Here is a 22743-nt window from a genome sequence, read left to right on the forward strand (position 1 = left end):
GCATAGCTGGCTCTTCAGTAAGGGTCTATGGAATAAAAAAACAAAAAAGAATGAACAAATGAACAAAGGAGATATCATAAACAATGTGGCTTCCCTTGTGAATCACATGCTGAGAACTAAAAAACCACTTAGTTCTTGGGGGGGGTCCTTCTCCCCATTGCGGTTCTCTAGGGACAGGATGTGTCTTCAAGAATAGCACAAAAGACCTAGCAAAAGAAGGCTGTGGTCATTCTGGTGTTGTACCTCCTCTTCCCTGATCTGGGGAACACTCTGGTTGTAAAGCCTGCCTATGTTCTGGTGGTGTAGTAGTCATCAATAGCTAGCATTTATTGAACATATACTATGTGCTAGGAGCTGTGCTAAAGTTTTTTTTGTTTTATATTATTTCATTCTCTTTTTATTCATTTTATTTAATCCTCCAAAACCTGAGAGAGAGGTACATCTACTATCTCAATTTCACAGGTAAGAGAAGGGAGGTTTTGGCTTGTCTAAAAATATCAACTGTCAATTAGTAAGACAAATACTGTAAAATCTCTTCTTTTCTCTCTCCTTCCTCTCCTTCCCTTCCCTTCTTAAGACGTAAAAACATAATCTCCACAGAAACCCAATTGTTTGAAAATAGAGGCACCAGGAAAACATTTGTCATCCAAAAGGTAGTAATCCCAAACTCAAGAATCTATAAGAAATTGTATTTGTCCTGATGAATGTGGTAGGACAGGGCTACTTTCAAAAAATATATAGTTTTCATAGATGAGAATGAATTGAATTTGATATCAAAAGGCCTGGATTTCAGTCTTAGCTCCATGACTGACTGTGGGTCTCTGGCTGGCATTTACCTTAAAAAGCCTTAGCTTCCTCACATATGAAATGGAGACAATACAAATTCTTCCCCCATGAGGTTGTACTAAAGGTCAAAAGAAAGAATGTGGTTTGGACAGAGTGAACCATTCTACAAATGCTGCCCATTCTTCTGTTTGGAGAAGTCTCAAAGATCAGGGTCCACCAGGCAGCCCCAGTAGAGTGTTCCTTGCCATCGGAGTTGGTGAAAGCGAGCCAGGATTGGACACAACAGTGCTGAGACTATCAGGAGCTGTTTCCATACAAAGTTTAGTTCTTTCTTCTTGTACAAACATTTTTTTGTAGCTGACTGATGCTCCTCATAGAAGAACTGGAGGTAGGAAGATTTCTGAGGCACTAAGACTTGGATTCCAAGTAGGGTACAATATCCAGAGCAGTAAGAAGTAGGATGAAAAGACAATGAATCTGAACATGGTTTATCTCTCCACTTATTTATGTTCTCGTTAATGTCTCTGAACAAAATTTTAGTCTTCTCTCTGGAGATATACACATCTTTTGTTAGATTCCTAGGTATTTGATATTTTTAATGTTATTATAAGTTGTCTATCTTAAAAACTTTAAAACTTTTGTGGCTGGTATATAAAAATGCAATTGATTTTTGCATATTATCCTTGTATTTAATATACTTTCTAAGCTCTTAATAAGTCTAATAATTTATATGTAGTTGTTTTAGATTTTGTTTCTTCTTTTTTAATCCTTAATTTACCTTTTATTTATATATTTTTATTGCTTTACTGAGGGGGCTAGGACCTCCAGACAATGGCAAATAAAAGTCTCTTATTCTTGATCTCAAAAGGAAATTTTTCATCTTTTAACCATTAAGTATAATGATGTACTTTAAAAAGATATCCTTTTATCATTTTAAGAAAGCTTTTGCTTCCTTGAGCCATAATTTTTTTATAGATACCCTTTATCAGTTTAAGTTCTCTTCTAGTCCCAATTTGCCAAGAGTTTTGTTTTTATGAATAAGTGTCAAATTTTATCAATTTCTTTTCTGTACCTATTGAAATGACCATATATGTTTATCCCTTCAATCAGTTAAGGTGTAAATTTTTCTGATATAAATACAACTTGGTTATGACGTATATTTTGATTTTGGTTTACTAGCATTTTATGATCTTTGTATCCACATTCAAAAGTGAAATCAGCCTACATATCTCGCTTAATATTCTCATCAACCTTGCAAAGTAAGTTTTACCATCTCCATTTTAATTGTGACTTCAAAGAGGCTGAATAACTTACCAAGGTCACATATATCTAGTTGTGGCTATGCTAGGACTGGAAATAAGGTCTATCTGAACACAATGCCTGTTTGTTTTCCCTAGGTCACACAGCTTCTCTGAACATTTATCAAAGCTTCAAAACCCATTACCCAGTTTCTGAATGTTTCAAAAACATAGGATTGAGGGGAGAAACATGATAAAGGTGGTAGCAGCAAATATTCCTAGGAGGCTGTGTTGACGTTCTGACTCACTAAAATCAACAAAATATAATTCATCTGCATCTGAAGGAAAAATGTGAAGTCAAGAGCCAAACTAGCTATCCATACAAATCCACAGAAATCAATCTTGCAAATAAGCATGAAAAAGAGGAAAACATGGTAATATTTTCTAGTTAAAAAATATGACATGAAATCATTTAGTTACCAAGGGTAAGACAAAGGACAGGAATTCAATTAATCAAGCTAAAAATATAGCTCCAGGCTGGGCATGGTGGCTCACGCCTGTAATTTTAGCACTCTGGGACGCCGAGGGGGAGGATAGCTTGAAGTCAGGAGTTCAAGACCAGCCTGAGCAAGAGCGAGACCATACCTCTACCAAAAATAGAAAAAAAAAATTAGCCTCTACCAAAAATAGAAAAAATTAGCTGGGCATGCTGGCACGCATCTGTAGTCCCAGCTACTCAGGAGCCTGAGGCAATAGAATAGCTTGAGCCCAGGAGTTTGAGGTTGCAGTGAGCTGTGATGATGTCACTGCACTCTACCCAGGGCCACAGAGTGAGACTCTCACCCAAATAAATAAATAAAATCAGAATATTTTATTTTTATAAAAATAATATAGTGTTCCAGCTAAGTATTGTAAGGTCCACAAAATTTGTTACAGTGAAGGAAACTACTGATTATATACAGGTAAACTTGACAGAAAAATCTAAAACACATTTCAGCTCTTGGATATGAATAAACGAAAAAATTAAGGCAGAGGAAGGATTCTCAATGCAATATAAGAAATGCATTCATACTTGTTACTCTGTTTTGTGAAACTCTAAGAAATGTGTTGAATTGATTTAGTACGCTAAAGAGAATGAGGTACTAAAGGAGTGGTGTCTCCATTCATTGAAAAGCCCCCAGTGGTGTCTGTGGTCTGTCAAAAGTTTTGGAAACCAGAGTGTAAAATCTATGATTCTTGACATTTTTTCACACTTCACCCAAAGGACTTTTACAAACACTTCCTCATACGTTAACTCATAAATCTTCATCTTTCTTAAGTTAATGATGCTTATCCTTTTTATGTTGTACATTTATACAGCAGACACTGTAAACAATTTATCCCTCCCTTTTTTGTGTTCTTTTTTTTTTTTTTTTAAGGCAAGCACGAGGTGAAATTTATTGAAGGGGACCAAGATAGGATTATAGAGCAAGAGCAAGATACAGGTTTACAGAGCAAGCTACATACACCACAGATGACAACCGGACCCTTTGTCGTAGCCAAAGAGGTCGTCTTTGTCTTGTCAAACCTTTTGTATACACTAACTATTGTAACAAACATCCCCCACATTACAATGACCTAACACAATAATAGTTTATTTCTGTCACACATCATAGTCCAATGCAGGTTGGAGGTAGTAGGAGGAAGAAAGAGCTCCTTGCACTGAGCTGAATCCTTTGGCAGATGAGGGAAGAAAGAGAGCATAGAGAATTTCAAGGGAAAGTTTCATGGGTCAGGCCTGGCAGTGGTGTTGATCCCATCTGCCCATATTTCAATGACTAGAACACAGTAATGCAACTGTACCTAACTGTAAGGGAGGCTAGGAAACATAGTCCTTCTGTGGGCTCAGGAGGAAGAGGGAAATGGTTTGGTAAACTGATTAGCTTCTACCCACTAGTATGTTTTTTTTTTGAGACAGAGTCTCACTCTGTTGCCTGGGCTAGAGTGCCGTGGCATCAGCCTAGGTCACAGCAACCTCAAACTCCTGGGCTTAAGCAATCCTTCTGCCTCAGCCTCCCGAGTCGCTGGGACTACAGGCATGTGCCACCATGCCCAGCTAATTTTTTCTATATATTTTTAGTTGTCCAGCTAATTTCTTTCTATTTTTTAGTAGAGATGGGGTCTCGCTCTTGCTCAGGCTGGTCTTGAACTCCTAACCTTGAGCGATCCTCTCGCCTCAGCCTCCCAGAGTGCTAGGATTACAGGTGTGAGCCACTGCACCCGGCCACCCACAGTATGTTGAGGATTAAATAAATGCTTGTAAAGAGTTTAGTTCAGCATTTCTATGGACATAGTGAGGGTTCAATATTATCACATTATACTCTTCTCAGTGAGGCAGGTATAATATTAATCACCCTCATTTCAGAGATGAGAAACAGGCTCCAAGAGGTTGTTACTTCTCCAAAATTACATGGCTAGCAAACAGCAGAGGTGGGATTAAATCTAAATTCATTTTCTTAAAAACTAGAATGTATTTCTTTGAGGCACCTGATGAATATAGATTCTACCTTTGTATGGACAGGCCACACTCTTATAGGTTCACATATACTCAGCTCTTTTGATTTCCTGGAAAATCATGTTGTGCCCTTCCCATTTGTCATTTATGAATGAATGTGGGCCAATCATTGCTAAAGATGGGATTGGTTATTCCCACTTCATGACTGCATGTCCTATTGCTTAGACCACTGATCTCCAAAGTGGAGTGTGTTCTCTCTAGAGGTATATGAGACAATCCACTGAGATATAAGAATTTCTGTAACTTCTACTTATGTTTGTTATTCACAAAAAAATTAAGTTCTATTAATATGGATTGAGATTGTCATCCCCACACTGTCCCTATATTTGATGCTCACATCAGATAAGGAATAAATGGAGTTTCTTTCCCTTTCAACATTTAGTGAAATACTGTGGTTCAAAAAGGGTTTTATAGATTTTTAAAATCCAATTTTCACAAAATTAAATTTCTCAAAGTAAAAGATTTCTGAAAAAAAAAAAACCTCTGAACTGAAGATGATACATAGGACAAAAAAAAATAGTAGAACTGATACTTCTACTTATCATGAGCTCTTCATTAGTCACATTATGGGGGTTAAATACAATGATTATTTAATCAAATTTGATAAGTTGACCAAAAAAAAAAAAGTCCCTAAGCCTATTTGAAATATGGTATTAATTTATATGCACTATTACTAACAAGGTAGAGAAACCTAAGTATATATTTTTTCCCTGAGATAAAATAGTTTATCTTAGCTTTATTTTATCCCTTCAAAATTTCTGTCTACATTTCATAATGCATATCTTATACTAGTATAGGAGTGCATGTTTATAACTTGCACAGAAATATACATATATTGGGAGTATATGCTCAACTATACTTAATTTGAGATTATTGATTTAGATAAAAGCTTCCTACCTTTCTCCAGCTAAGAGTTCTAGCCTGTGAACACAGCAGTGATTAGCATCTAATGACCATGCAGTAAGAGTTAGTTGCTATTATTAATATTAGGTTCTGTTTCAAAGCCCAAGAAGGTACAGATGATTCTGATGCAGGCAGATATCTTTTATATATAATCCCCACCATTTCACCTTAAGTAAACAACATAATCTGATCTCTCTGGAGAGTTTCTTTGTCTGCAACTACAAAATTTGCTACAATTGTAATATCAGATTTAAGAGACAGTTGTATTGACTTAAGGAATCCTAGAAAGGCCTCCCCTAACCCCTCTCTATTAGTGTGACTGGGGAAACCCAGAAAGAGAACCCCCTTAACTTCTTCATCAGCAAAAGCTCCCTTCCTTATTCCCACCTAAAGTCCTATTATTAGCATTTATTCCTGTAAAGAGGACTACCTTCATTCCACGCCCATAGTTCATCTTTCCTGTTCTGTGCTTCCAAGCACCTGGTATAAACCTCAACAACAGCACTTTGAACGTAGATACAGTCCTCCCTCCATATCCCAAGCAATTGGTTCCAGGAACCCCCACGACATCCTCCTTTAAGTAACGAAAGCTGAAGACGCTCAAGTTCTTTATATAAAATGGCATAACACTACGTGAGATGAGTAAGCTGAGGTAAAAATAAAATAAAATAAAATGGCATAATATTTGCATATAACCTACACACATCCTCTTATATACTTTAAATCATCTCTAGATTACTTATACCACCTAATACAATGTAAATGCTATATAAATACTTGTTATACTGTATTTTTATTTGTATCATTTTTATTCTTTTATTTTTTTGTCAAAGCATGTTTTATTAATATTCTTTTCACTGATCCAAAAACTAAACTGAAACACTTTAGAAGAGTAGATGGTGCCAGTTCAGCTTCACTCTGGTACTTGTGGGCCCATGAAGATCATCCAGAATGCAGAAAAATTGCTTTGAAATAGTTCCTTGTGCTTTTCCTTTAATCTCAACTTCTAATATATAGCTCCAGCCAAGTTTTCAAATCCTCATAATTAATTCAGTTATGGAATTCGTTTTGTTTGCCACAGTCCTATGGTTTTAAATTTCAGTAGCATTTAGGGTACTCCAATGTAAGATAAAATGGTAAAAGGAAAAAATTGCACTGAGCAAGGGAAATATAGTCCGTAACCAATGGTCTGCTCTCAAAACTTCATATTGTAAGCATACTACACTTCTACCTACTAGCTGAATACTGTTACTGCTGAGCTCTAGACAACAGAAAAAGAAATTCTCTCTTCCAATATTGGGATGTTTCTTTAGGGTAGGGAAATGTGCTCCAAAAATCTATGTTGGAAAAAACAGGCAATGAAATAGCACTTTTTTTCCCATTACCAAATCTGATCCCACAGCCGTGGTTATCAATGTTATTATTTTTTACTGTTTTTTTTTCCAAACATTTTCCTCCATGGTTGGTTGATCCATGGATGTAGAACCTGTGGATAGGAGGGCCAACTATATTTGTTTACGTGTCTGCCTGCCTGCTAAATAACATGCTCTAGTAGCAATAAAGTCTACTTTATTCACAGGCTTTGGAATTAGTGCTGACTACAGGATTTTAGGCATGTTACTAATCCTTTCTCAGCCTGCAATCTCGTCTGTAAAGAGGGAAAATACTTCATAGGGTTGTTGAAAATATTAAATGAGATATATATTATTTTCAAAACTAGGCTCATTTTATTAATAGCTGTTCAACAAAAGTTATTGCTGTTTTCTCTATCCCTCCTATCCCACACAATAATAAATGCCTTTTGAATATCTGTTAAGTGAAAGAATGATGAATCAATTTATTAAAGCTCTTGAGATCTTGTTATAAAATATGTTTTTATTAAATAATGACAAATATTTTGAGTGTTTACTATGTCTCAAGTACTATGGTATATACTTTATACTTATTTTTGTTTAATTCTCTCAACAACCATATAAAGTAGGTAATATACTACAAAATTCCCCATGTCACACACAAGAAAACTGAGGCCTAGTAACTTAGCCAAAGTTGAGCGGTAAAGCCAAGACTGGAATCCAAGTCTATCTGACTCTAGGGCCCATATACTTAACTGTGGCTGTACTGCAGAATACTTAAGGTTTACATACGCAATTTTCAGCCCTGCTTAGGGCTGGCCCTGTGGTTTTTATTGCCAAACCTATAACAAGCTATATATATTTGCATTAGAGCAAACACTGCCTAGGGCTTTCACAAACACCTCATGGAGACCATCCTGTTCCCTTCCCAACAAGGCTGTGGCTTCTGAAAAGCAATGTGCATAGCAGTGCCAGGAATCAGATCCTTTGAAGTATACAGCCCATGAAATCAACCTGCCTGGACTTTGGCCCATCTGCCACCTCTGAGTCAGCTGGCAGGCAAAAGGGCCAGAGGCTCAGATATAATCAGTTCCTAAACAGGCCCAACCACACCACCTCCACCTTCCTCAACCTCTCTTATCCTTAAAACCTGATTTCACCACAAGAAACCTGTGTATGTGGGAAGGCATCATCTCTCTCAGAAGTGGCCCAGTGATTCTTCATTAATGTCTCCTTCACTGATTCCCTGCCACGAACAGTCATGCTTACTTTATAAATGACAGAGATGCTAATTAATGCTGGAAGCTCTGGCAGTGTATCGGAATGAAGGATAGACTTTGGAGTCAAATCAGCCAAGGTTCAGAGTCCTAGCTTTGTAATATGTTGGGTAAATTATCTAATCTATTTAAAGTTTCATTTTTCTTACTGACAAATTAGGGATGACAATGTTAACAGTGTCTCAAGGAGTTGTTATAAAAATTATAAGTGGGAAATATGAATGAAATACATGCAATGCTTTTGGAACAGCACTTTTTCTTACAGTAGGCATTCAAATTTTAGCTATAATGGTATAGCCTGGGGCAAGTAAACACAGGAAATTTTATCACTTTCCACCCAGAAGTTTATGTGAAAATTAAAAAGCCTCTGGCACATAGTAAGTACTCAAAATATTAATCCATTTGATGGATGAACTCCCCATCTCTTACTTAAATACTAATAGTGACCAACTGAGTTTTTTTCTATCACAAACGTAGGTGAAATTCAGTCTTACAGTCATGTATAAAAGGGAACCCACTACTGGAGATTAGGTAAGCACCCAAATAGCTGCTTTGATTAGACTATACTAGACTCTAAAGATTCTACAGCAGTGTAAGAGTCAGATGGGTACTTAGAAAACTTTATAGTTTACATAGAACTTAGTTTTCCTTTAACCAATGTGATCCTCACAACTTTATGGGGCAGTTTTATACCATATTTGGAATTTTTTAGAATGCTTGTTTTATGTGCCATTCTCCTCCACAATGAGGCAAGACCATTTTTCCCTCATCTTTCTCTATCCAGATAAAATTTCACATATGAGGACAACTGCCTAGCAGAGTTCTAAGTGAGTTTCTGAATAGGGAGAGCTGCAAAAGGAAGTAGGAATCATTCCATTTAGAAAGCCAGAGATATATAACCCATGAGATAATTTCTTTATTTGTGAAACTACATAATTTGTACTTCAAAAACCTTAAAAAGATAAAGTTAATTAGCTGATCTTTTGGTTGTAGTTCATATTAATGAACCTAAAAGCAAACTGAGTACAATTTCTGCTCATAGAAGGAAAACTGAACATGACCATTTGTTAATGGTCAGGAGGCATGGTGTGATTTTCTCAAGTCTATAAAGGGCCAATAAAGCATGGCAGCACTATGTAGTACCATAAATTAATGAAACTCCTAGGTTACCTAGGTACCCAGAGATGTTCCCAGGGCTGAATTCCTGATGCATGTGAATGGATTCCAGAGGAACTGCAAACATTCTAAAATTACGGGTTTTGCATGAATACAGATAGGAGGATGGTTAGGGTGAGGAAAAGGACTTGGCTATTTCCTTTTGTGTGTAGTTGAGGAGGTAATATCTTGCACAGGTCCATAGATTTAATAAAATTTTTAGAGGTCCATGGCCTCAAAACATTAAGAAATACTGTTATAGGGCATGAGGAAAATCCCTATTTATTCAACAAACATCCACCAAACATTTACTATGTGGAGACACTACAGTTTTCCCCCTAATAGTGGAGAATGACATGAAAAACAAATATTCTCAATAATTCCAGTGATTTATGGCATGAAATCATTTTTTTCTTCTTGGCATCAATACAAGCAGCCTCCTTCTGTGATGTGTCTCTATCTATCTGCTTATTTCAATGACCTAAAGAAGATGCCACGTTATAAAGTACCTAACACATGGTAGGTCTTCAAATGTTAGTTCCTTTCCCTTCACTTAGCAATTTAAAGCCAAATTTATTTCCTCCCACTTCTTCTCTCTAGTGCTTCTTTTAATATTTATTAAAATAAGATCTTGTTGTAGGAATATGTTATCCAGGGTGGGAGTAGGAGGCATGGTGTGATCGCACATATCTGTACACCTATAAAGTACAGCAGCACTACAAAAATCCTTAAATAATGTAGGTCAAATACCAAAAGTTCTAGCACACAGAAGGTCCTGAATGAATAGTGGCTAATAAACAACAAAAAAATCAAATCAGGGGAACAGCAGTTGCAGACCTAAAGGAAGTGAGAATAGAAAGCACATTGGTAAGTTTTAATAAGTTTCACAGACTCATAAAACGTGAGAACTTCAAGGAACCTTAAAGTACATACAGTAGTTCCATACATGAGATGCTTGAGGGTTAGATAGCTATATTCATTTGAACCCAATTCAGATTAGCCTTAACTTTACTATGCAGCTTCTGACATCAAACTACATGAAATTTGAATGAAATTTATAAAAGCCAGAATGGGTTGGGGCCCCATTTTTAGTCTTCTTAAACAGAACAACTGCCAGCCAAGAATTCTGTATCCTGAAAAACTAAGTTTCATAATTGATGGGGAGACAAAAACTTTTTCCAGACCAGCAAACACTAAGAGAATTCTCACTACTATTCCTGCCCTACAGGAAATACTCAAAACTGCATTATACGTGGAACAGCACAATAGATACTCACCAATGTAAAAACACCTGAACTTTAAAGCTTATAGCTCTAATAAAACAACAGTACAAGAGGGGAAACAAAACAACAAGGTATCATCCAACATGATGAATGGAACACTATCCTACATATGAATACTAACACTGAATGTGAACAGTCTCAATGTCCCACTTAAAAGACATGGACTGGCTGAATGGATTAAAAAAACGCACCTCAAGTACATGCTGTGTCCAAGAAACACATCTAATTCACAAGGACTCACATAGATTGGAGGTAAAGGGTTGTAAAAAAAATATTCCATGCAAATGGAAACCAAAGGTGAGCAGGTGCAGACACTCTCATATTTGATAAAATAGACTTTAAATCAAGAATGGTAAAAAAAAAAAAAGACACATGGTCATTTTATAATGGTAAAGGGATCAACTCAACAAGAAGACATAACAATCCTAAATATACATGTATCTAATGCAGGAGCTCCCACATTCATGAAGCAAATTCTACTAGAACTAAGCAAAGAAATAAACAGTAACATTATAATTGCCAGGGACTTCAACACCACTTAGACAGAACTGGACAGATCACTGAAGAAGAAAATAAACACTGTACTTAATGGGACTCAGAACAAATGGACCTAATGGATATTTACAGAACATCCTACCCCAAAACTATTGAATGTACATTCTTCTCATCAGCACATGTGACATTTTTCACAACTGATCATATCTTAGGCCACAAAACATGTCTCAGCAAATTCTAAAAAATTGAAATCATACCATGTACCTTCTCAGACCATAGTGGAATAAAACTAGGAATCAATTCCAAGAGAAATATTCAAATCTACAAAAAGTTATGTAAATTAAACCACTTGCTGCTGAACAATCCTTGGGTCAATGATGAAATTAAAATGGAAATCAAAAGATTCCTAGAACTGAATGACAAAGGAGACACAGTTTTCAAAACCTATGGGATACAGTAAAATCATCCCTAAGGGGAAAATTCATAGCCTTAACTACCTACATCAAAAAGACAGAAAGATCACAAATTAACAACATAATGTCACATCTCAAGGAACTCGAAAAAGAAGAACAAACCAAATCCAAAGTCAGCAGAAGAAAAGAAATAACAAAGCTCAGAGCAGAACTAAATAAAATGGAAATAAAAAAAAATAGAAAGGATCAATGAAACAAAAAGTTGATTCCCTGAAAAGATGAAGAAAATTGATAGACCACTAGCCAGATTAACCAGAAATAGGACAGAAAAGGACTCAAATAATCTCAATCAGAAATGAAAAAGGAGAGATTACAACTGATACCACAGAAATACAAAATACCACCCATGAATACAACCAAAACCACTATGCACACAAACTAGAAAATGTAGGGGAAATGGATAAATTCCTGGAAAACACAATCTCCTAAGCCTAAATCAGGAAGAAATAGAAATCCTGAACAGACCAATAATGAGTAGAGAGATTGAAATTGAAGCAGTAATAAAAAAAAGTTTCTCAACAAGAAAAAGCCCTGGACCAGATGGATTTATAAACACAAGGATGGTTCAATATATGCAAATCAATAATAGTGATTCACCACATAAATAGGGGCAAAAACAAAGACCACATGATCATCTCAATAGATGTAGATCATCTCAATAGATAGCATTCAATAAAATCCAGCACCCTTTCATGATAAAAACCCTCAACAAACTAGGCACAGAAGGAACACATCTCAAAATTATAAAAGCCATTTATGACAAACCCAGAGCTGATGTCATACTGAATGAGGAAAAGTTGAAAGCATTCTCCCTAAGAACTGGAATAAGATAAGGCTTCCCACTCTCACCACTTCTATTCAACATAGTACCAGAAGTCCTAACCAGAGCAATTGGGCAAGAAAAAGAAAAAAGGGTACCCAAATCATGAAAGAGAAGGTGAAACTACCTCTGTTTGCTTACAATATGATCTTATATCTAGAAAACCCTAAAGACTCCACCAAAAGGCTCCAAGAATTGATAAATTCAGCACAAGTCTCAAGTTACAAAATCAATATACACAAATCATTAGCATTTCTATATACTAGCAATAGTCAAACTGAGAGTCAAATCAAGGACTCAATACCATTTACAATAGCTACAAAGAAAATAAAATACCTAGGAATATACTTAACAAAGTAGGTAAAAGATCTCTACAAGAAGAACTATAAAACATTGATGAAAGAAATCATAGACAACACAAACAAATGGAAAAACATGGATTATCATGGATTGCTAGAATCCATATTGTTAAAATGTATATACTGCCTGAAGCAATTTACAGATCGAATCCCCAACAAAATACCAGTGTCATATTACATAGATCTAGAAAAAATAATTCTATGTTTCCTTTGGAAACAAAGAAAGAGCTCAAATAGCCAAAGCAATCTTAAAGCCAAAAGAACAAATCTGGAGGCATCACATTACCTGACTTCAAATTATAGTACAAGGCTATAGAAACCAAAATAGCATGGTGTTGGCATAAAAGTAGAGACACAGACCAATGGAACAGAATAGAGAACTCAGAAGTAAAATCATCTACCTAAAACCAACTGATCTTTGACAAAGAAGACAATGACATACACTGGGGAAAAATGGTGCTGGGAAAACTGTTTAGCCACATGCAAAAGAATGAAACAGGACCCCTATCTCTCAACACTCAGAAAAATTAATTCAAGATGGATAAAAGACTTAAATATAGGGCATGAAATCATAAAAAGTCTAGAAGAAAATGTAGGAAAAACTTCTAGACATCAGCCTAGGCAAAAATAAATAAATGAGACTTGATTAAATGATTAAGAAAAGGCTGCAGAGCAAAGAAAATAATCAATAGAGTTAATAGACAACCTACAGAACAGGAGAAAATATCTGCAAACTATACATCCAATAAAAGAATGGCTACAAATCCAGAATCTACAAAGAACTCTAACAAATCAACAAGAAAAAAATAAGCAACCCATTAAAAAGTGAGCAAAAAACATGAATAAACAGTTTTTAAAAGAAGATAGACAAATGGCCACCTAATATATGAAAAAATGCTCAACATCACTAATCATAAGGCAAATGCAAATTAAAATCACAATGAGACACAGCCTTACCCATGTCAGAATGACCATTATTAAAAAGTCAAAAAATAATAGATGTTGATGTGGATGCAGAGCGATAGGAATGCCTATACACTCTTGGTGGGACTGCAGGTTACTGCAGCCTCTATGGAAAACAGTATGGAAACTCCTTACAGAAATAAATGCAGACTTACCATTTGATCCCACAGTCCCACTGGTAAATATCTACCCAAAGGAAAAGAAGTCATTTTATCAAAAAGATGCCTGCACTTGAATATTTATTGCAGCACAATTCACAATTGCACAAATGTAGAATCAATCTAAGTGCCCATCAATTCATGAGTGGAAAAAGAAAATGTAGTTGAAATAGTATATATATATACACACACATGCGCCCACACACACACATATACAATGGAGTACTACTCAGCTATAAAAAAGAATGAAATAATATCTTTTGCAGCAATCTGGATGAAACTGGAGACCATTATCCTAAGTGAAGTATCTCAGGAATGGAAAAACAAACACCACACGTACTCTCTAATAATTGGGAGCTAAAGAGTGGGCACACACAGGCACAAAGAGATGTAGAGGACATTGGAAAATAAGAAGGGGTGAGGCGAGAGGGGATGAGGGGTAAACACCTATCAAGTACAACAAACACTATTACGGCAATGAGCACACTAAAAGTCCCAGCTTAAACCTTATACAAGGTGTCCATGTAACAAAAACATTTGCACCCCCTTAATATTTTGTAATTAAAAAGAAAATCTTAGTGAAATTTGAAGAGATCATAATGCTTGCTAGAATTTGGTTGTTATCCCAAATGTGTCTCTCCAGTTAAAACTGGAGGATGAAATCTTAGGGAAAAACCCAACACACACACACACACACACACATACACTCAGGTTTTGCCTCTGGCTGGAAAACACTGAAGTGGACCTTAGAATATACTTAGTTCAACCTTACTGTTTTACAGATCTTGAAAATGACCTTTCAAGAATTAGTTACTGGCAGTGTCAGTACTATAACCCCAGGTCAGTAGCTCCAGATTAAGGCAGATCAATTTTTACAGGAAGGCCAACCCTCTTCAGGGTTCATCTCATTCCTTGGTGCCTTTTATCTTTAAGAATCCAACACTTTTATCCTACTCAAAACATACTACCCATATCTATCCTTCCATGCACATTGTTCCATCTCAGGCTCTAATCTCCTCCCCATCCCTCCACTCTCATCCTCTATCTAACCTGATACACACGCCCTTTACCTTTTCTGAGTCCTGATTCTTTTCTTTTTTTCTTTGAGACAGGATTTCACTATATTGCCCAGGCTGGTCTTGAAATCCTAGGCTCAAGCAATCCTCCCACCTCAGCCTCCCAAATAGCTAGGACTACAGGCACACACCACCATGCCTGGAGTCCTAATTCTTTTCAACAGTTTAAACCACAACCTAAGATACTAATGGATAATAATGGTGTAATGATTTCAGCCTTTCCTTGTATATATTTCTACAAAGGCTTATTAGAACAGGTACTATCTTAACCCCCAAAAGACATGCTTTTTGAATTAGGAATAAATCTACATGCAACATTCAACATTAATTTTTGAAAAAATTATTTTTAGCTACAAAAATTATAAATGGGACAGCACAAAAGAATGTTTTGGGTTGATGGAACTGTTCCGTATCTTGATCAGGGTGGTGGTTACATGACTATGAATTTGTCAAAACTTACAGACTCATACACCAAAAAGAGTGAATCTTACTGTATATAAATTTAAAAATTAACAAAAATGTTTAAAAAGAAGGGAAAAAGCAATCCCATGGTCTATTGATACCCCTCAGTTTTCCTCCCCAGAGGCAACCACAATGCAATAGTGATCTTCTAAAGAATGACATTCTAATGATAGAAATATAGTTACTGAAGCAGGCTTATTGGAGAGATTTTTTTTGGTAAATGAAGCCTTTTTGTCCTCTTAAGCCAGGAAACTCACTATTCTACTCAAGGTTTAGGTTGACACTAACTTTGGTAAATGAAAAAGGGAAAATCTGGAGTGAGGTCTGGGGAAGATAAGATTGACACTAAAATTTTAACATACTAGAGGGACAAGAGCCAAAATAAACAAAAAAATAAAAACCAAATTGCATAAGAAACAATAATGTGATTGGTTTTGAAGGTTACAAGTTTTACTCCAGGACGATGATCAAAAAGCATCTTGCTGCTTTTTGATCATTCAGGCCAGGCACGGTGGCTCACGCCTGTAATCCTAGCACTCTGGGAGGCCGAGGCAGGCAGATCGTTTGAGCTCAGGAGTTCGAGACCAGTCTGAGCAAGAGTGAGACCTCGTCTCCACTAAAAAAAAAAGAAAAAGAAAAAAAGAAAGCATCTTAGCATCTTGCTTAATAGCTTAACACAATCAAATATTCCCCCTTTCTGCTCATATTACTGGAATGTCTTATTTGATTTCTATACAGTTCTCAGTGTTATTTCAGTTATATGTCATTCACATCAACATATTCATTTGACCAATTTGATATTGATTACTAAATGTAAAATTAATAATCCTGGCATTTTATTGCCATTATAATATTTATATTATAACCACAGCTTTTTTTAGCTTGCAAATCTATTTTTTTCACCTTTCTCCAAGGATGTCAGACTCACATGGACATGTCTGTGTTTATTCATCTTGATATTCTCAGAAAATACCTAATATATTATCTGACACCTAGTGGATACCCAATGAATATTTGCTGAAGAAACTAAAACTCTGTTTTAAGCACAGAAGGAAATGTGAAAATAAAGAGGCTGTTGCTGTTAAAGAAACTTACTAGTTAGTAGTCATGTACTATCAATGTAGTTAATAGTGCACAAATATAGGTGGGTAAATAAAAGAGGATAGAGAATAGGGAAATATTAAGTGAAGTCCAATTATGGAAGCAATTTTTTTTGTTCTTTCTTTCTTTTTTTTTTTAGAGAGAGGGTATTGCACTGTTGCCCAGACTAGAGTGCATTGTAGTGGCATGATCACAGTTCAATGCAGCCTTGAACTCCTGGGCTCAAGCGATCCTCCCACTTCCACATCCCAAAATGCTGATATTACAGGCACCCAGCCTGGAAACAACTTGTCTTAAAGTTCTATTACAAATATTAGTGCTAGAGCATATAACAGGAGACCCCTTAATGTTCTTTCATACAGCTATGGCTGATGATGGAAAATCTTACTGAGTGACAGGAAAATAGACCAGATGGATGCAGTCTATCTGAAAATGCTGTACCTAATTTATATATATATACACACACACACACGCACATATATATATACACACATATATGATATATATTGTATATGTATATATATAAAAGATATTGAGGATGAAACTGGCTTTCACACAACTGCATCCTCTGGGAATCTGTTATTATAAAGAATCAGGTCCCAAAGGAAAACAATAATTTTTTTCACTAAAAACCAAGTCATTCTGGAGACATTTTGCAGACTCCCTTGAGAAGAAGATAAACTTAAGTGTTACAGTAATGGCTTTATGGTCATAGCACTAAACACATAATAACATAATGCTCAACTATCAATACATGATATTTGATTTTCAAATATCAGGGCCCTCTCTACTTGTCCCTTTCACAGACAAGTTATGATGCACTGGGAATTAAGAACTCCAATTCAGTCTCCTGTTGAGGCCAGGCAGGATTTCCAGAAATGTTCTATTTCTGTGGTTAACTGAAACAGTACACTTTACTAGTACAAATCTGTCACAAAAGGATAACAGGTGATGGAAGTCTATCAGTACTTAAGGGACTAAGCAATCCATCAAATTTTGTAATTTAACAATTTATGCATTCATTAAACAATTATTACATGCCTACTGTGTATGTGTCAAGCAGAAGAAAATAGCATACTACCTACTAGTAGCAATACCTGGTTGCCAAAGGCAGCTTACTGGTTTATAAGCCAGTCATTTTGCAGCACTGCACTAAAAGAGAAGGAGAATTAGAAGGTAAAATCAAGATGTTTCTTGGATATTGTAACCAGCGTTTGGGGAGTATCATGAATTTTTAAGGTAGTTTTCTAACTCTATCCATTGGCCTATAACTAGTAGTTTCTACCTTTTCCAGGTCAAATGACAAATGTTATGCAGTTTATGCATAATTAATTTCAAAACATAAAATTGGGTGCTGTGGCCTGCATGAAGACTGCAAATTAAAAAAGAATATTTGGAATTAAAACTGTTCTGCAAACTCTGGAATTTAAAATCTATTCCATACTACAGTCACTGTATGTTTGCTTCTAAGAACCAAATGACCTAGATGACTGTTATGGAAAGAAAATAACTACACGTCAACAGTTCCTTATCCTAACCCTTGTCTAAAATCCAGAAATTTTTAGACTTTAGAATGGCAATAAGGTCCATATACTGTATATTATGGAACATCCCCAGTAGGGTCTGAGGCAGCATATTGTGATTAAACAATATTTCTGCAGTGAAGTGATGAATGCTCACACTAAAGTAAAGCCTATAAAATTACTTCACATCAGTACAGGTCAGGCCATGTTTTACTTCCCAGGTACCTAACTTCTTTATCTGTAAAATGAAGTTCTATTTAATTTCTTTAAGTTATGGATCAATGAACAGGACTGCTTCTGAGACAGAATTGAAATAATCTGCATTATGCACTAATTTAGGGAATTTTGGTCTACTGCTGTGGTCCCCAACCCTCAGGCCACAGACTGGTATTGGTTCATGGCATGTTAGAACCTGACCACATAGCAGGAGGTGAGTGGCTGGCCAGCAAGCAAAGCTTCATCTGCATTTACAGCTGCTCCCCAACACTCACATCACTGCCTGAGCTCTGCCTACTGTCAGATCAGCGATGGCATTAGATTCTCATACGAGCGTGAACCCTACTGTAAACTGCGAGCTATCTACGTTGTACCCTCCTTATGATAATCTAATGCCTGATGATCTGAGGTGGAGCTGAGGCAGTGATGCTAGTGCTGGGTAGCAGCTGCAAATACAGATTACCACTAGCAGAGAGGTTTGACTGCACAGAGATCATAATATATCAATTGCTTGCAGACTCATATCAAAACCCTATCAGTGCGTAGCAAGTGACAATTAAGCTGCATCTGGTGGCAGGCTTTGTAGTGGCAAGTGAGCATCTTACTTCAATTGTACAGCTGCATCTGGTGGCAGGCTTTAAGTCAGAATCCAATACTTATTTTAGTCTGTGCAAGGCCTGCCCATTATTTTACCACTTCCATCCACGCCTCTTTCCTGCACTGTACACTTGTCTCAGTCACAGTTAAGTCCACAAGCTAACCCTAGCAAAAATGAGTAAAAAACAAATGTCACTGGAGAGCTTCTTTGAAAAGGGGGAAAGACCCAATGATGAGACAATAGAAGACTCTAAGACTGCCAACAAAATGAAAGCTGCATTTAAAACAAAATACCAAGAGTCCTACTTAAATTATAGGTCCATTGCAACAGGTGATTCATACTCTCCAAGCCCACTTTGTGTAATATGTGGTGACAGCTATTCAAAGAAGTCATGAAACCTTCAAAACTGCTTTGCCACATGGAGATCAAGCACCCTGCATTAAAAGATAAGCCTTTGGAGTTTTTCAAAAGATAAAAATGTGAACACAAAGAACAGAAGCAATTTTTGAAGGTCATCCTTTGTCAAATGTGTCTGCACTGAGAGCACCATTCTTAGTGGCTAGCCATATTGCTAAAGCTAAGAAGCCCTTTACTACTGGTGAAGAGTTGATCCTGCCTGCTGCTAAGGTCATTTGCCATGAACTTTCAGGAGAGACTGCAGTTCAAAAGGTGGCACTTGTTCCTCTTTTGGCTAGCACCATAACTAGATGAATTGATGAAATAGCACAGGATATTGAGGCACAATTGTTACAGAGGATTGAGTCACTGTGGTACACAATCCAGGTTGACGATTCTACTGATTTTGACAAGGCAACAATGCTTGTTTTTGCACAATATATTTTTAGGAGGATGTGCCTAAGAATATGTTATGTCCACGTTGTTGCCAACCAACATCACAGCTGCAGAACTATTCAAGTCTTTGAATTATTACATATCAGGAAAGCTGAATCGGTCATTTTGTGTCGATATACGCATAGATGGAGTGACTGCCATGACCGGATGGCTTTATGGTTTCACTACTCAGGTGAAGGAGGTTGCTTCTGAATGTGAGTCTACGCACTGTGTCATCCATAGAGAAATGCTGGTTAGCTGAAAAACGTCACTTGAACTAAACAACATTTTACAGGATGTGATTAAAATTATTGACCACATTAAAGTACATGTCCTTAAGTCACGTCTGTTCGCACAGCTCTGTGAGATGAACATAGAGCACATGTCTCTTCTCTTATACACAGAAGTGAGATGGCTTCCTAAAGGTGGATCACTGGCCAGAATTTTTGAGTTACAAGAGCCGCTCCAGAGATTTCTTTTAGAAAAACAGTCACCCCAGGCAACCCATTTCAGTGACAGAGGATGGGTCGCAAAACTTGTTTACTTGTGTGACATACTCAACCTGCTTAATGTATTTAACCTATCACTTTAGGGGAGAAAGACGACTGTGTTCAAGTCGGCAGATAAAGTAGCTGCATTGAAAGCCATACCGCAATTATGGGGGTGACGAGTGGACACTGGAATTTTTGACATTTCAAACATTTGCAGAGATTTTGAAAGAGACTGAGCCAGGGCCTTCTTTATCCCAGCTGGTGTATGATCACCTATCTCTGCTTTTAAAAAAGTTTTAGCATTACTTCCCAACCACAAAAGACTCCCGATCTTGGAAGGAATGGGATCCACGACCCATTTGTGAATAAGCCAGGTGAATCGACTTCATCCATCCCTACTAGAAGAGGATCAACTGCTTGAGATCATAAATGATGGTGGCCTTAAAAATATGTTCGAGACAATGTCAAATCTCCATTCGTCCTGGATTAAAGTCAAGGTGGAATACACTGAGATTGCCACAAAAGCACTGAAAAGCCTGCTTCCATTTCCAACATCCTATCTTTGTGAAGCAGGGTTTTCTGCAGTGACAGCAACCCAAACGAGATTACAGGGTGGACTGGACATAAGCAACACACTTTGAGTGTCACTGTCTTCCATCATCCCCTTATGGGACCATCTAGCTGCAGGAAACAAGCTAAGGGCTCCCACTGATTCTGCATTATGGTGAGCTGTATAATTATTTAATTATGTATCACAATGTAATAATAATAAAGTGCACAATAAATGTAATACACTTGAATCATCCTGAAAACACTACCCCACACCACCCTGGTCTGTGGAAAAACTGTCTTCCATGAAAATGGTCCCTGGTGCCAAAGAAGTTGGGGATAGCACTGGCCTAGTGCTCCCCATGTGGATCAGTAGGGCTTGGAAATCACTCATTAGCATTTTCCCAATCCAAACAATGACATTTTGTCTAAACTGCTCTACTACCTTCTAAACAAGCTATGTGAAAGCATACTTACTGATGGGGGGGTAGTGGTGGTAGCATTAGAAAACCCTATTAGTTGTAAAGTACCAACACAAAAACCAGAAATCTTGAAATGTTTTTCTTGAAGGGTAGAGCAGAAAAGATGAAAAGATGCTGATTACACTGTGAAGGCAAAACGGTGATAATTATTGCAACATAAACTGCAGATATACAGTAATCTATATTTGAAGTTGTTAAACTATTGTACATTTCTAAATAAAAAAACTTATAAATGTATGTCTTAAATATTTATAGAACTTTTGTCACCTGGTCTTAGTTTCACAATGGTTGTTGCATCTCTCTAGGAAATGTGTAAAAAAGAACCACATATGTAGTTTTGGATAAATGATAGTTTTCTTTTATGTAGAAAACTGAGAAAATTAGGTCTGGACCATTTCCTACATCATTCTTTTGTGTTCTCCCTCTCTAAAAGGAAAAGATACTTGTAGCAGTTCTTGTGTAGTGGATTTTAAATGTTGAATCTGCATTCTCTTCTCAATTCCTCTACTAGTTAATGGTAGACCTCAGGCAGATTTGTGCCTTAATTTTTAAATGGAGAAAACTCCTACCCTCAAGTATGAAAATCATAAACATAATACTTGGGGTAATACTTATTTGCTTTCTATTGAGGAGAAAATAAAATATTCCTCTTTATTCACTTATTGAACGCCACAAAGAGGCATTTTTAATTTCCACAATTGGAGGTAGGTTAATGCTGAAATGTTTGAACAATGTCTAGAGAAAGAGAGGTACTCTAGATTTGAGGCTGACTGGGTGAGGATAAACTAATTGTGTGCTAGGCACTTTCTCAGGCTTTTGGAATACATCAGATACAGTGAACAAAACTAACAAAAATGCTTCTCATGTAGTTTACACACTAGCAGGGCTATCTGAAGATGCCAGCCCTAACCTTGAATTTTATCTACAGTGGACATTGCTTGGGTTACAAATAATCCCTCTAATTTGTTTATTTACTAAGCAATGACAGCTTTAATCCCTACTGCAGTATTTCATGTTGTCCCTTAATGAATTTAATGTTCTTTAAAATTGTGAATTCCTCATTGAAAATGTTCATTCAGGCCAGGCGTGGTGGCTCACACCTGTAATCCTAGCACTCTGGGAGGCCGAGGTGGGAGGATTGCTTGAGCTCAGGAGTTTGAGACCACCCTGAGCAAGAGCAAGACCCCATCTCTACTATAAAAAATAGAAAGAAATTAGCCAAACAACTAAAAATAGAAAAAATTAGCCAGGCACGGTGGCATGTTGCCTGTAGTCCCAACTACCAGGGAGGCTGAGGCAGGAGGATTGCTTGAGCCCAGGAGTTTGAGGTTGCTGTGAGCTAGGCTGACGCCATGGCACTCTAACCCAGGCAAGACAGTGAGACTCTGTCTCAAAAAAAAAAAAAAAAAAAAGAAAGAAAGAAAGAAAAAGAAAATGTTCATTCACTTGTTGAACTCTTACTATGTACCAAGGGTAATAGAATAGATACAGCCAAGCTTGGACACCAAACCTGCATTTTCAGATAACAGCAAAGGAACTACATCCTTTGCTACTCCCATCCCCAATGAAACAAATGGAGATAATTTAGTAGCTGTTAA

At 36.8% G+C, this 22743-nt stretch overlaps 1 protein-coding gene and 1 long non-coding RNA gene across 7 annotated transcripts in view; one reads left to right on the plus strand and one right to left on the minus strand.

Annotated features, from left to right (window-relative positions):
- Positions 1-22743, plus strand: part of RAB30 (RAB30, member RAS oncogene family) — a 127855-nt gene that overhangs the window by 18386 nt on the left and 86726 nt on the right. Inside the window, exon 4 of one of the 6 annotated variants that reach the window (XR_006736419.1) lies at positions 2184-2630. The exons of the other annotated variants lie outside the window; for them this stretch is intronic. The gene's annotated coding sequence lies outside the window, so the exon portion shown is untranslated. Of the gene's footprint in view, positions 1-2183; positions 2631-22743 lie in introns of those variants that run through there. 6 annotated transcript variants of the gene reach the window in all.
- Positions 2-21259, minus strand: LOC123642277. The gene is made up of 3 exons (XR_006736425.1): positions 21141-21259; positions 17553-17607; positions 2-25 (listed from the first exon to the last, which is right to left on the minus strand). It is a non-coding gene; the product is annotated as an uncharacterized LOC123642277 (long non-coding RNA).

Source organism: Lemur catta, chromosome 7 (assembly GCF_020740605.2).
Source record: "Lemur catta isolate mLemCat1 chromosome 7, mLemCat1.pri, whole genome shotgun sequence".
In the NCBI taxonomy this organism is placed as follows: domain Eukaryota; kingdom Metazoa; phylum Chordata; class Mammalia; order Primates; family Lemuridae; genus Lemur; species Lemur catta.